The 15430-nt window shown below is 36.4% G+C and overlaps 1 long non-coding RNA gene across 1 annotated transcript in view; it reads right to left on the bottom strand.

Annotated features, from left to right (window-relative positions):
- Positions 1-12907: 12907 nt before the first annotated feature.
- Positions 12908-15430, bottom strand: part of LOC126950773 (uncharacterized) — a 189298-nt gene continuing 186775 nt past the window's right edge. The window contains exons 3-5 of the long non-coding RNA XR_007724292.1: positions 14045-14180; positions 13152-13200; positions 12908-13002 (exon numbers count right to left, since the gene is read on the bottom strand). This is a non-coding gene — a long non-coding RNA (uncharacterized LOC126950773). The remainder of the gene's footprint in view (positions 13003-13151; positions 13201-14044; positions 14181-15430) is intronic.

Below are 15430 nucleotides of genomic sequence, written 5' to 3'. Positions count from 1 at the left end.
GGCTGGCCAACAAGGTGAAACTGCCTCTACAAAAATTAGCTGGGCATGATGGTGGGTGCCTATAATCCCAGCTGCTTGGGAGGCTGAGATGGGAGAGTTGCTTGAACCCAGGAGGTGGAGGTTGCAGTGAGCTGAGATCGTGCCACTTCACTCCAGCCTGGGTGACAGAGCAAGATTCCATCTCAAAAAAAAAAAAAAAGTGGAACCAACCCATATGCCCATCAATCAACTAGTGGATAAAGAAGAATACAGTAAAGAATATGTTTAATAAAAAAAAAAAAAAAAAGAAACTGTGGTATGTGGAATACTACTCAGCCATAAAAAGAAATGAATTAACAACATTCACAGCTACCTGGATGAGATTGGAGACTATTACTCTAAGTGAAGTAACTCAGGAATGGAAAACCAAACATCATATGTTCTCACTGATATGTGCGAGCTAAGTTATGAGGACACAAAGGCATAAGAATGATATAACAGACTTTGGGGATTTTGGGGGAGGGTGGGAGGCAGGCAAGGGATAAAAGACTACAAATAGGGTGCAGTGTATACTTCTTGGGAGATGGGAGCACCAAAATTGTGCACCAAAATGGGTGCACCCAAATTTGTGCTTGTAATCACAAAAGTGTTTAAACAGGCAAGTAGCACACCGTGAAACATGGAAACACTACATTAAAATGAACTAGTACAATAATATTCCATATAAAAATATTTGTCTATAAAAAATGAAAAATTAAGGACTTTTCATTATAGAATTTTATTGAAAAGAATTTAATCTTTAAGTCTTCTTTAAATCATAAGTTGCAAACTGTATGGCAGCAGGCAGAATTCAGCCCATAGGTATGCTTTATATGTTTTTTGTTTGTTTGTTTGTTTTTGAGACAGGGTCTCACTCTGTCACCAAGGCTGCAGTGCAGTAGTGCAATCTAGGCTCACTGCGACCTCCGCCTCATGGGTTCAAGTGATTCTCCTGCTTCAGTCTCCAGAGGAGCTGGGATTACAGGTGCCCGCCACCATGCCCGCTAATTTTTTCTTGTATTTTTAGTAGAGGCAGAGTTTCACCAGGTTGGCCACGCTGGTTTCAAACTCCTAACCTCAAGTGAGACACCCACCTCAGCCTCCCAAAGTGCTGGGATTATAGGCGTGAGCCCCTGTGCCTGGCTTATATGTGTGTTTCTAAATTAATTGCCAACAGTTAAAAATAGAATGAATTCACATAAAAATTAATGCACATTTCTGGCTCCTCTTGAAAAATCTGAAGACCTGGATCACTGGGTCCTCTGGCCCTCACTGAATTATGACAGGCTGCACCTTTAAGACAAGCTTTGGATTTTTCCATCACTGTTGTTGCCCTACTGCCCTAGGCTGTGGGTTTCCAAATCCTGCATTACATAGTAAGGTCTCTTTGTGTATTTTTCTTAGGATTTGAATTATATGAATTTGTCAAGCTAATATCTTCCCTAGAATATATTCACTGCTTAAAATCATTTTCAATTACATTGTTTACTCATGTGTTCTTAGAGACTCCCGTTTTTATTTTATCAGTGTTCTAATCATCAGGTTAGTAATTTCCTCCAAATTTCACTCCTCTTAATTGGTCAGCCTCTTCTTTCTTCAAAAATATATGAAAATATTCTAGTACAAACACATTTTATCTATTAAATGAATAAAAACCAATTGAAATAGATGATAAACACAAACTCATGTAGACAATCAGCAGTGAAAGTTGTATATTCAATATTAAAAGATTACAAGTTGTATGTTCAATATTAAAAGATTACAAGGCTTCATCATATTCCTCCAGCATATGTGATTTGATTATAGACACTGGATCTCGTTGGTCTAAAATACATTTGTATGATGATGGTTTCCACCAATGACTGGGCCACTTACGTTGTGTGGGTTTAAAAAAAGTAAGAAGATAATGCCACCCCAGCATGCATTGAATTATGTTGGAGACAGCTCAGTTTAGCATGACTTGGAAAGTATTATGGCCACCCTACTACTTCTAGCGTCCTTCAAGCATACTCCTCTGGACATTCGTTCTTGCACTTCTCCACTTGTCCTTGCACTTCTCCACTTGTCCTTGTGCTTCTCCACTTGTCCTAGAATGTTCTCTCTTCATATATTCACATGGTTTACTTCCCCCCTTCCTTCAATCTCTACTCAAGTGTCTTTTCTTTAGAGAGACCCTCCTGCACCACCGTCAAATAGCAGCCCCAATACTATCAACCTACTTAGCCTTTGTTACTATTCTCAATACCATTCATTGCTACCTGACACATAGTTAGGAATATCTGTTTCTACTTCCATGTCCCCTTCTGAATGTAATTTTGTGAAGAAAGAGACTTATTTTATCCCAGTGCTTCAAATAATGCCTAGAACATTGTATAAAATATTTGAGGGATGAATTGCTTGATAAGTCTCTAAGTTATTGCAATTCTATTACCTCTTGTTCCAACATTGGACCTTCAAGAGAGAGTTGATGACCATCCTTGTTCATTAAAAGACAGAGACCACGACATTTCCCCACATGAGTTCAGTTATGGCTGCAGGGAGAAGCCTAATAACGTGGGATGTGGGTATTTCTCCTATTTTCTATTTGTTATCTGTTTTTCCTATTTCCTAACTGTTTTCAAACTCAGTGCTTTTCACATGTCATCCTCTTCATCACATGTGGATTATTATTCACTGAGCTACTTTTTCGCAAATGTGATTTTATATGATAGTTGGGTAAAGAAAATGTTGATGCATCATTCTAACATCCTCTTTGCAGTGGTTAGCACAGAAGGGGAGAAGTGCCGCCCCCCCAGACACACCCATTCATACATACATCCCACCTTTGAAGGATGGCTAGCTGGCTTCCCTCTTATCAGAATATCATGCAAGGAAAGCCAAGTGGTGAAAAAGAATGGCAAGAGAATTTCAATTCTTTTTCTAAAATACTTTAACTTGTACTTGTCTGTGCTGTGAACATATACAACCCCACAAAGGTGAAACATCGAGGATTCAATGGCTAGTTTTTCAGAAAATGTTGACACAATAGCTACATTCTGAGAAATCAAGAGCCTATTTCTAAAAAGCACATCTAGCAGCAGATTCAAAAGCATGTTCAGTGAAATCACCAACCTTTTTACCCTCCCCTGGAGCCCCTTCAGAGCAGCCTAGTTTATCAGTGAGCTGAGCTGCCAGGAATAGATATATCAGAAGGTAAAGTAGACAACTCATTTTCATTCAAAAGTGGTGATAGCACAGAAGTAACTCTCACCCTCACTCAACTTATTCTGTCATCCTTAACTTGAGAAAATAACTTATTTTTCCCTCAAAGAAAATGCTCTCTCTGTCACATGTTATAACTAGGCAGGCTTCTGAAGTGCTTTAGAAAAATACTATTCTGAGCATATTCAATGTACAGAGTCCTTAAACAGCTTAATACACATATAGATTACAGAAGATTTAACATATTGCTATTATATACCATTCATTTGGGACAAGACACTTATGAAGTCTGTATTTTGCTGCAATGACACATAAATTCCCAGATATGCTCTTCCACACAAAGAACTGATAAATGTATAATTAATTAAAGTAAATGTTTTAGAAGTTCCTTTAGAAAAGAGAGAAGGCATATGTCAACCAAGTAACACAGGTTTCTATGATATGTTGTGAATTGGCAGCAAAAACTCGAGTGAGAAAGAACGTTGACATCATGTTCCCTGCAGAATTCCTTGACACTGTGAGCACAGAGACTCAATTGTCCTCTGACATCTATGCTTTGATACTTTGGAGTCCCATTCTGGGTGGTACCATCATGTAAAAGATCCACCTCGTGTCAAAGCATTATTAAGTTAGAATTTCCAAAAATACTTCCCTTCCCCCCCTAATTTTCTAATTTTATGAACATGTCTACAAAAAAGAAAACTAAAAAAAAGTTTGAAAATGTATGAAATTTTTGTAGTTGCTTATGACAAAGTGGAATATTGCCTTATTTGTTATTTCTACAGGATGATAGCTTGTATTCCAGGAACTGGATGGTACACACTATTTCCTGAATGTCCATCTGATATCAAAATAATTTGGATCTACAACTGCGTAATTTCTGTCCAGTTGCATGCATTGAATAGATAACTTTTACATTATACATCCATACCAGGTACTACATAGAAATATTATATTTTAAAAAGTAAGGTTGGTTGTCAGTTTTCAAAGCAAAGATTTTAAAACCTTCTGCTTCAAAGAAGAGTGTAAACCTTTGGAAAACTAGTATCTTTTAGAAACCATGAAGTCTAAGAAAGAAAAAAAATACAACTATTAAAATGCACATACACTGCTGGCTGGCACTGTTGTGACAGCCAGCAGTATCAGCGTCAGTCAATTATCTTCACAAATGCCTCTTGTGCTAATGAGCACTCACAAAAATCAGCAGACTTTTCTGGCAAGGAGAAAAGATCAGTTTCATTGCTTGCAGAACTAATTCAGGGTACAAAAGTGAAGGCTCCGCCATCGCTGCCTCTTTTACTGCTCCTTTTGTAAAGGCTTTTGATGTGCACTGAAGAGTTGGGCCTGTGTTTGGGCCTCTCCATCTCCAGTTCATTGCCTGCCATTAACATACATATCCATATGAAAAGTTCGCTAAGTCACTAACAGCTGTCCAGAAAAGAGTTTGAGAAGGAAGGCGAAAAAGGACCTATTCCTTCTCAAAATGCTGACAATACTATTTAGCCCCTTTTTGGCAATGATATACCTTACTTTTTAAAGCCGCCTTTCACTCAAAAAGGGACTAGGCATAATACAACATTCAAACACATAGTGATTTTCATTTTGAAACAGTCATTTGGTGTATTCAGGGGAAGAAAAGTCTATAGTTACCAGATGCAAAGGAAATCCATCATTCAGGATACATATGTATATGGCAGACACACACACATACACACACACACACACACAAACACACACACTCATTCTACGTTGTTTTTGCAGGATGTTAAATAACCTCACATCTTCCATTTAACCCAGAGGAAAACCCCCTGCAGCAGATGCTCGTGAGTGGTTTTATGCCCATTGCCTTCTTCAATTTATGGGACTGACAGTTATCTATGGTCAATTTGTTATCAATGGATAGTACGTTACTAAAAAAAAATAGTATCAGAACTGTGCCATACATTTTAAAAAAAAATTTTAATACTTTCTCTCTAGAGGGGTTGATTAAAAAAAAAAACAAAACTCCTATCAGGAAAGAAAAAGACAAACTATAGACATTTGTAGATCATGGTTTTGAAATAGGCGATTTGTATTACACATTTTCAAGTTTGATAATACCGTTTCAGATAGCTACAGTACTGGAAAATTTTCCCGTAACATCTATGGTAAATATTTTCTAAACAAAGTGATAAGGATCAGCAAATACTCATCTTACAAGAGGGAAATAGTTAACTTTCCTTTAAGAAGATGCTTAGGCCAGAGTGGTAAGAAATAAACAGATTTTAAATAGATGAAAAGGGGTGCTTCCCAATCATTTGGTCTGGGGCTTAGTTTTGTCAAACTCAGAAAGCAAGCATGTGATGGATAAATGGTTTTCCTCCCAACCCTGGGAGTTCATGACCCTGAGGCCATCTCCCGCACGTATTGCACCCAACCCGGCCTGAGCTTGAAAATGAGGGGAGGCGAATCTGTCAATTACTGAGGTTTAACATAGTTTACAAGAAGGACATTTTTTTTCTTTCTCTTTCCCGTCCTTCCTTTTTTCTTCTTTCTGAATCAGAATCAAAATCCTAGGGGAAATCGACTAGCTCCCAATTCCGTAAAGATTTTATTCCTGTAAGGATCCTCCCACCATGCAAAAACAGCTTGTGCTATATAAAAACCAAGACTGTAATCCCACTTGTTGCTTTCCCCGCCCTTTTCCCCCCAGTTTCTGGTCTCTTTACAGCAGCATCTCTCCCAGATCAGTCACTAAAAATCTTTAACTTTGCCTATTTTGATCTGAAAATTAAAGCTTATTTATTATGCATCCTGTTTGTTGTCCTTGAAGAACCCCAGCATTCATTTAAAGGGGTCCAGAATGACTTCTTAAACACATTTCTCTCTTTGCTGCAATTAAACAAAGTGGAGCTGTGATTAGTCCTCCACAGGGGGGAAAGAAAAAGACACCCTTGAATCAAAATGCGGGGACCTGGCTGGGCATTATTGCCTCACAATGCAGGAGTTTATTGCTGAAACCTGCTTATCCCAGAGCTCTGCACTCCATGGGAACTTCAGTCAGGTGGAAAGTTATTCTCTTCTCTGCAGCTTGAAGTATCGTAAGACCCGCTAAAACCCCTAAAGCTCTTCCTAGTAACTGAGACATTTAGGATAATCTTTATGAGAGTTTTGCATGAGCTTCTGCTTTTTGTTGCACTTAGAAGGAGAGTTAATGATGAGCTTTCACTGGCTTCTCCCTTTATTTTTTATTTATTTATTTTTTTAAATCTAAGCCAAAAAGCGCCTGTTTAAGTTAAGTACCACCTCCCTCCAGCCCTTGGGAAACCACTCAAGAGGGCTTTGCTTGGCTCTGTGTTCATGACACATAATGAAAACAATTTTACACTGTGGAGGGAAGTATTGAGCAATTACTGATGTAACAGCCACCTGCAGTAGCGAGCCCTGGCTGCAGCATGGCGCGGTTCATGAATATTTTATGGTGTGGTGTTATTTTGAATGGCTGGGGCAGGTGAAGGAGGCGAGGGTGTAATAAGTAACTCTGCTGGAGGCTGTGTAGCTGCTCTGTTTCCCCGCCGAGCCCACAGTGGAACACCAAGAAGCATCCTGACCCCGCCTGGATCGAGGCGAGGGCAGCTGAGGCAAGAGGCTATGACAAGTCACGGTGGGCACCCTTTACAAACCCTTGTCTGCCGATTTTACACACGATGTCCGGCTTGAAAAGCCTTGGCATCAATCTTGTCTGATTTAATTTGATAAATTAAGTGTGGATAAGGATTAAATGAGAATTTTGTAATGGAGAAAACTTGTTCTTACTCTTTAATCCAGTTAAGATAGTATGAGAGAAACCCTATAAAATCTAAAGTGGTTGCTAGAGAAAGCAAAGTTAAAAAAAGAGAGAGAGAGAGAATTGCCTTTTCACTTGGTAACATTATGTCCACATAGAAGTTGAATGAACGTGCTACTTTTTTTGCTTTCTGGTATTTGCATGTGAAATACACGCAACCCAGATACACACATATCTACCATCATACATGTATATTTTATGGAGGACCTAGAAATACAGGAGGGAAATAAGAATTATAACATGTTTTACATAATAAAATATCGCTATTGAGATCATTTATGAATAGGTGGAATATTTTGAGTATCACTTTCTTTTTCAAACGTTATTTTTCAAACAGGAAATGTCAAGATTTAAACTGAGTATCATAGCATAAAGAATACATTTCTAGCATTTTGGACTTGGCTTCCTCCTGGCATACTTAAGATTTCAGGCACAAAAATCATATTGTATATGACCAAGATATAAACAGTCTAAAAATTATTTTACATAACAGTTATATGTCTATAGAATGGAGCTATATAAACAAATACTGATTATGTAGACAATTGATGGAAATTCAAAACAATGCTGTATAAGACTCCATTAAAATTCTTTTTTTAATTTGTAATTTTTTTAAAGAATGATAGAGTGTGCTTTTGAGAAAGCGCCTGAGAAGGTTGTACTTTAGACTTCAGGCTGATTATCTTTTCCGTGGAGAACATGCTTAGAAAAAAGATACAAAAGATTTACAGACTCCTTGGGCATAAATTGGCATAGACAACAGAAATTCTGACCAGAAGCACTGAAGGAAAATGTAGCCGAGTCGACATTCTGAGAATAGTGTGGGGCAACAGAGGAATTGCTACAGTGACAATTTGAAGATTATAAAACATACTCTTTAATCTTTTTGTAAGCGATACGTTTATAGGTGTGCTCATAACATTTCATAACATTACATAACATTAATTTAGAGCTTGTTCCAGAATGAAACAATGTGGGGATACGTTAAAATTTTCACTTTAACATTCACCTTGTAGTAAAATATTGAAGTATCACTCCTTCCAGTGGTTGACAATCCCATCTGCACTTCAAAAATTATAAAGTCAGATGCCAAAGATGATAAGTGTGTATACAATCTGGACATGAACCACTTTATCAAATGGCAGTACATTACCTAAATTCTAATATTATTTAGTATTGGCATTATTATCTAATGTGTCCATTGGAAGAATTATCTCAGCTTGCTTGACTTACCATTTATTGTCTATACATAAACTACAATGACAGTTCTTTTTAAATATTGATACTTTTCATTAACAAAGAGGAAACGATGACATCAGATGATCTTGAGAAAACATGTCATTGTGAGCCACCTCTCTCCACAAATTGTTGAATTCAAGAGCAATGCATAAAATACCAAATAGTGTTAATAACAGTAATAGTGATAGAAATTAACATATATTCAAGAAACTCCAAAATATTTAGTTTAATCTGACTATATGTACTTTTTCTGCTTCATAATATATGTTAAAGGTGCCGTGATTAGCAATTTTATAAGGATCAAATTATAAACATGCAGTAAATTTTAGTTTCTTATAATTAGATTTTCACTTTAAGAGATGTTAAACTCTGTATGTAAACGACATTATTTAAAAGCCACCCTTGTAAAAGAAAATTGCTGTTTGACAATTCTATAGAATATTTAAGAAAGGTAATTACACTGCTCTGGTTGTTAAAGATGCAGGTGTTGAAAAAAGTCACTGTTTCTGCTTTTGCATAAAACTCCGATGAGGAAGAGAAAAGAGACATGATGACATGACTCGACTGCCAAATCTTTATCATCAGAATATTGGTTCGCATTGTCTCCTTCTCCTCTCACAAGTAATACAATAATAATCAAAAAAAAAAAAAAAAAAAAAAATCCCAGCCAATCCACCAAGGCTGAGCAGCTGTGATGAAAGAAAGCAGATATCTCTTTAAAATTCACAGGGGCTCTGTATGCTGTTTTCAAATCAGATATTGAAATAAAATGTCAACAATAAAACATGGGGCCATTTAAAAAAATCAAAGGCTATACAGTAAAAGAGGGACCAAAAAGTGAATCACAGTAAAAATTTGTCTTGATTGACCCAGTTTCACAGAAATGCTTAAGTCTTTTTTGCTCATTTATTTACTCAAATACAGTTAACACTCAGATGCGAATGTAATTTTGAAATTACAAATTTAATTAAACCATGAACTAAATTCTTTAATTCAACTTCTTTTGTCTTATAATGTTAAGAAATACTGGACCTTGTGAAGCCCTAAATGTCTGAATTTTATTGAAGAGTAAGACAGTTTTCATGGACTGTAGTATTTTAGACACAGAATTTACATGCATGCACATGTGTGTGCTCTCGCAGACACACACACATTCTGAGTGGCCAGTGTTATTGGAATGGATGTTCTCAGGGATATTGAATCCCTTAGCTTGACAGCAACCACAGGGCCTTTTCTGCATTTGAACATATATAAAGGCTTTGAAAGACATTTGTGTCATCATCTTTTTATATTGAATGAGGAACAGAAGTTAACAGATCATGGGTCAATAAAAATTATACTGTAAAAAGATAAGAACACAAAGGTTTTAGCTGTCGGGCGCTTCATTCTCCTCTTGGCTTTTCCTAGTGCTTTAGAACAGATGCTGAGTTTCATTTGAATTGAGAAAGAATAGGCAGGTGCCATAATATTATTTTTTAAAGTCCCCAAACTATTTCCATATTAAAAAAAAAAAAACCACTTTGGAAAAGAACAAAAAAGTCACACCACTTTCTTGTACCCTTCCTGAAAGGACACCCAATTAGTCTCATGTTCTTAAATTTACTGGAGATCTTTTGTGTCTATTCTTGTTCCCATCAGAAGGTTTCCTTTTCTACGTAGTAGCTGAAGTCTTATCCCTTCTTTTCACCTTTCTTCAATGTCTCCAGCCACTGAGATCCTCCATCACTTACTGCCTATCCTTTAATTGAGTGGACTTATGTTCTTACTTAACCCTTTCAAATGTATGCGTAGACTACAGTGCAAACAGTGCCTCCCAGAGCTGTGCCATACAGTAGCCCCTTAATACATGATCTCTGCTCCCTAGCATAAATTCTAGTGTCTTCATGGCAAAGGGCATATTTTTCAAATTCTCAGCCCCTGTCTTGCTTCTTCAGTGCCCTTCCCATACCTGGTAGTCAATGAAAACAAACTCGCCAATTTGGAACTACTCCATTTCTCCCCACTCCATTTTTATATAGCAGCCTAGCTTCACAAAGTGCTTTCTGCAGATAACAGCTACTTAATTCCCTTTAGAACCTTGCCAGAACAGCAGGGAAATATTTTCATCCTGATTATACACACAAGGGAACTGAGGCTCCGGAAGTAGGCACATCTAAAGCTGAACTCTGTCTCCTTGCCTGCCAATCCAGTGCTTTTGCTGCTCTCCCACACTGCCTCTCCCTTTGATGCTTGTTTTCACATTGCTGAATCACTGGAATTTGACTTAAGTGAAAAGCGCCTGTGTATTGGTCATGGCAGGGTTTGGGACACTGCTTCTCCTAGGCTAGGGCAGGGAGTCTGAGGCAAAGACAGCAAAACAAAACAAAAAAATGGCTGCTGCTATATTGCCTTTCTTGAAAACAGGCTGAAGTCAGGGCTGGGCAGGAGGTGGGGAAGGAGGGAATAGGGTGCCCTTGTGGTTGATAGACTGAATGATTTGAGATCCTTTTGAAGCAAGTCGGTCTTAGTGTTCCCCAACTACCTCTTAGTGACACCTATCGTTGAAGAAAAAAAATTGCTATGGGCATCTAGGCATAATGGGAGTAGCTTTAGACACTGGGTAGTTTACCTGCTCCTGAACAGAAATACTGTCTGACAAACGTGATGGGCAGAAAATTTGAAGCTTCTTCTATGGTACTCTCACAAAGGAAACTGGCTTTCACCTAATGATGAAAACATGTTGGTTATGATTTCTCCTTTGAAGTCCAACTTCCCCAAAACAAGTCTTCAGGAAATAGCATGTAGGTGTCATGAAGTTTTTATTAACCTGTATAGAGCAGTTGGCCCCCAGGATTTACTCTGAATCTTTTTAAGACAGAGCAGCTGCACCATTTCATGTGAAAAACATCTTTAGTCTACACTATACCAAAATTCTAGAACATTCTGTCGTTTTCTGGGGAATGCGAATTCTACTTCATTTAAATTATCTCACCTCACCTTTACCCTCACTCACAGTCACAGAGATTATTTGTGTTCTTCAAACATGAAACTGGTTCCTGCCTTAGGGTCCTCGTACTTATTCTTCCCTTCCAAGGGAATGCTCTTCCCTGAGGGATTTGACTCATACCATCTTTTCGTCCAGGTCTTAGCTTGAAAATCACTCCTCACAGAGAGGACCATTTATAATTGTTCCTCAATTCTCAAAGCATCTTATTTTAATTTTCTTATGAATGATGAGTATTTGAAACCTTTTATTTATCTTTTTAATGCCTTTTTCCTACTGCCCCAAGACAGTTTTATCTGCCTTTTTGACTGCTGATTCCCAATGCTTAAAACAGTGCCTGTGCCACGTACCAGGTACTCAAAACCATTTGCTGAGTGTATGCTAATGAACTAATAGCTTGAGTGAAGACTTCATATAGTATTGCATTACCTTGCATTTATTTAGCACTTCACAGTTTACACAATGCACTCACTTATCTCATTCATTCTCCTGATAATCCTGTGAGATGGGCCAGGAGACATGAACTATGCCCCAAGACACCTGAGGTTCTGAGAGGTTAATGAACTGTGTTTGGTACTGGAGAGCTGATATCACACCCTAGGTTCTCTGATGATCCTGATCTTTCCACTACCCCCGGAGAAAAGATGGACCTAGGAAGAAATAAATCAGTGGGGTCAATTTTGTCCCAGGTTGTAGGTAAATCGAATACCAATGTCCTCTATAATTTTCACTGAAAAACAATACAACAAACTTGAATAATTAATGGATACAAAAATATGGGGCATAAGGTAGAGATGGTTAATGACTACAAAAATACAGTTAGATAGAATGAATAAAATCTAGTATTTGATAGCACAATAGGGCGACTATGGCTAACAGTAACTTATCATATGTCTTAGAGAAATGAAATAGTGGAATTGGAATGCTCCTAACACAAATAAATGATACATGTTTGCGGTGATGGATACCACAATCCCCCTGATTTGATCATTACACTTTGTATGCCTGCATCCAAACATCACACATACCCCAGAAATATGTACAACTATTATGTATCCATAATAACTAAAAATAAAATTTAAAAATAACTTGACTAAATATATACCCAGACATGATGGATAGAGAGAGAGAGAGAGAGAGAGAGGATAGATAGGTAGATTCATACTTGACTAAAATCTAGGTCACATTGACTTCACAGGTATACTTTATTCAATAAATAGCTAAACTTGTATTTGTTGAGTAAATGTTTAATGATTCTTGATTGCATGCTCATTGTTAAGGTTTAATTAGAAGATATAACATATTAGTCTAGGGCAGAATTTTAAGAGGCACCATAGCAGAATTGCTATAGCTTTAGCAACAGCATATAGCGTATTTAGTACAACATATAGCCATGTTGTACTTGCCAATCCAGCAAAGGACACTGTTAGTGGGATATTAGGCATAACATTTCTTAATTTCTGGTGTTATAAAATAATAAAATGTTTAAAAGATAGAAATCTAAATTCTAAGATGTTTAATGAAAATTACTTCTGTATAATAAATAATGATACGGACTCTTACAGCTGGAAGGAAACTGTAATTTAAACCTCTCATTTCACAAGTAAGGATGCAGATGCTAAAGAGATTAAGTAGTTTATCCAAAGTCAACACTAGGTTGATGGTAAGAGGTGAGTCTCCATCTCAGGTATTTTTTGCTTCTGTTCCAGTGTTCTTTCACTTCAACAAATTGTGTCTCAAATATCCAAATCAAAGGAGTTTGAACTGAACCATTATTCAAAAATAAAAAGCTTGACTCTTTAATGTAAATGTAACTACTCATTATCTCTTAAAAAGTGAGGGATCAATTCTTAATGATGAACAAACACTTTTACTTCTACTTACCACAACTATGTTGTATGAAAGGGCATGATTCCCAATTTTTGATGGAAAACTGTAAAGAAAAAGAAACACATCTGTGTCAATCAACACTTCTATTAAATTTCTATTCCATTCCATCTTAAGAGAAAATGTAGCAACTTTGTGGATTCTCTTGAAGCAGAAAAAGCATTCCAGAATAACGAAGTATTTTAGATACCAAATCAATACTTGCCACATTTGAGTGATACAATGATTAAACATTCCATTATAAATAAGCAAGAAACATAAAGTATTCTCTAGATAGTAAAGAATGGGTGGGACTTGATACTTCTGTCACCATCCTTCTATATTGTGGGAATTTATAATGCAATAGCCAACACTATGTAAAGCCAGAGAATGTTATTTTTCAGCACCACGTGAGATGCATAATGCTGTCTGATCTGTTTAAAAAAAGACTATTTAGAGGCAAATGCTATAGCTCAAAATGTTATATAGCATTTGGTGACGGTGGGTAGGTTTATGTCATAAGAATGGGGAAACCCTGTTGATTCAGGGAGAAAGATAGTGGAAGATTTTTCTTGTTGTTATAAATTAAGTTACTTCAGACTTCTGACTAAGCAGATTATTGAAGACCAATACATCCCACAGGAGATGATAACCTGGACATAAAATGAAGAAAGCCATAAAGAAAAACTGATCAGACTCTCGATGCAAGGGTCCCAGCTTTATTTCAACTTATCAGCCAAGGTGAATATGAAGGACTATAAAGGGAGACTTGGTCATGATTAGGGGAAGGCACACCCTCAATTATGTAAGGAAACAGCAGCTATCAGTGCAGTTCTGTGACATGCGTTTCTATTTAATAAGTAGATTTATTTATAGTAGTATATAGTATATTTTCACTCTAAATAACTTACCAACGCAGTCACAAACTCCTTCATTTTTGTTAAGAAAATGAAAGATGCAATAAATGTTAAGATATTCACTCAGGGACAACATTTAAGCAGTCTTCAGTCATGGTCTTGCAGAGCCGGTGTGGTCAGATATACTAGCCTGTGGTTTAGGAAGTCAGCATTAATTGGGTTTGTTCCATATCTGCGATTTGAGAAGTAGCAAAAAAAATCTGACAAGAAGTTTACAATTAAACTTTAGATTATAAATTAAGTGACCATCTTTCATGTGGTTTTGGGCAGATTAATCTTCGCTTCTTGCAAGAATTAAACAAGAAGGCAGATTTGCTCTGTGAAGAATCATAGCATCACGGTCAAGAGCACAGGCTTTGGATTAAAATCAAACCACATTTGATTCTTAGTCAACAATTATGTATTATATGATATTGGGAAAATGATTTAACCTTTTTTTGATGCCTGGCACATACAAGTACTTCAGGTTATTATTACTAAGAATGACAAATCAGTTTTATTAAATATAAATTAATCAAAATTGCATGTAAGTCCCAAGAAATTTGTGAGTTTGTTACTGTAATCAGAGTTAAATAAATGCTTGCTATGAATGACTCATGAAAGAGGTGAGTTTTAGAGTTTTATAGGAGAAAAATGTAAATTCGTCTTTTTTTTTTGAGATGAAGTTTCACTCTTGTAAGCTGAGGTCTAGATGGTTTTTGCAGTAAATTTTTTAAACAAGCAATGCTCAATAACAAAAGTTATTACACAAAATTTTCTAAATATTAAAAAATTAATAACACTATTGAACTCTATAAAGCTAAAATTAGTTGTATATCAAATCCATAAAGGCATTTTGGAAAATAAAAATTGAAGGCCAATCTCAGTAATAAATATATATACAAAAATTCTAAACTAATATGATCAAAAGGACTCTTACAGTATTATAAAAGGATAAAAACACAACAAATCGGGTTTATTTCAGGAATGCAAGGTTTATATAACACTCAAAGATCAATGTAATTCATATTAACATAATAAATGAAAATAATTTTCTTATTAAAAAATTTTAAAACCTACTCATGAAAATTCTTAGCAATATCTGAGAATATAAGGAAAACCTCTTGATCTGGAATGCATTACTATTTACGAAAAAGGAAGAAAAGCCAATAGTACCATCATAATTAATGGGAAAATATTCAATTCTTTCCCTCTGTGTTCAGGAAAAGTATAAGTATGGCTACTGCCCCCACTTCTGGTCAACATTTCATGAACTTAAATATATTGCTTTATAGAAAATTATGCCCAAACCTAATGACTTAAAACAACAGCATTTTTACTATATATCATAATTATTTTTTACTATATATCATAATTCCTTACCGAATGAAAGTCTCAGAG

This window comes from Macaca thibetana, chromosome 3 (genome assembly GCF_024542745.1).
Source record: "Macaca thibetana thibetana isolate TM-01 chromosome 3, ASM2454274v1, whole genome shotgun sequence".
In the NCBI taxonomy this organism is placed as follows: Eukaryota; Metazoa; Chordata; class Mammalia; order Primates; family Cercopithecidae; genus Macaca; species Macaca thibetana.
Note: the sequence above shows the minus strand (reverse complement) of the source record. Positions and strands in the feature narration are given on the sequence as shown.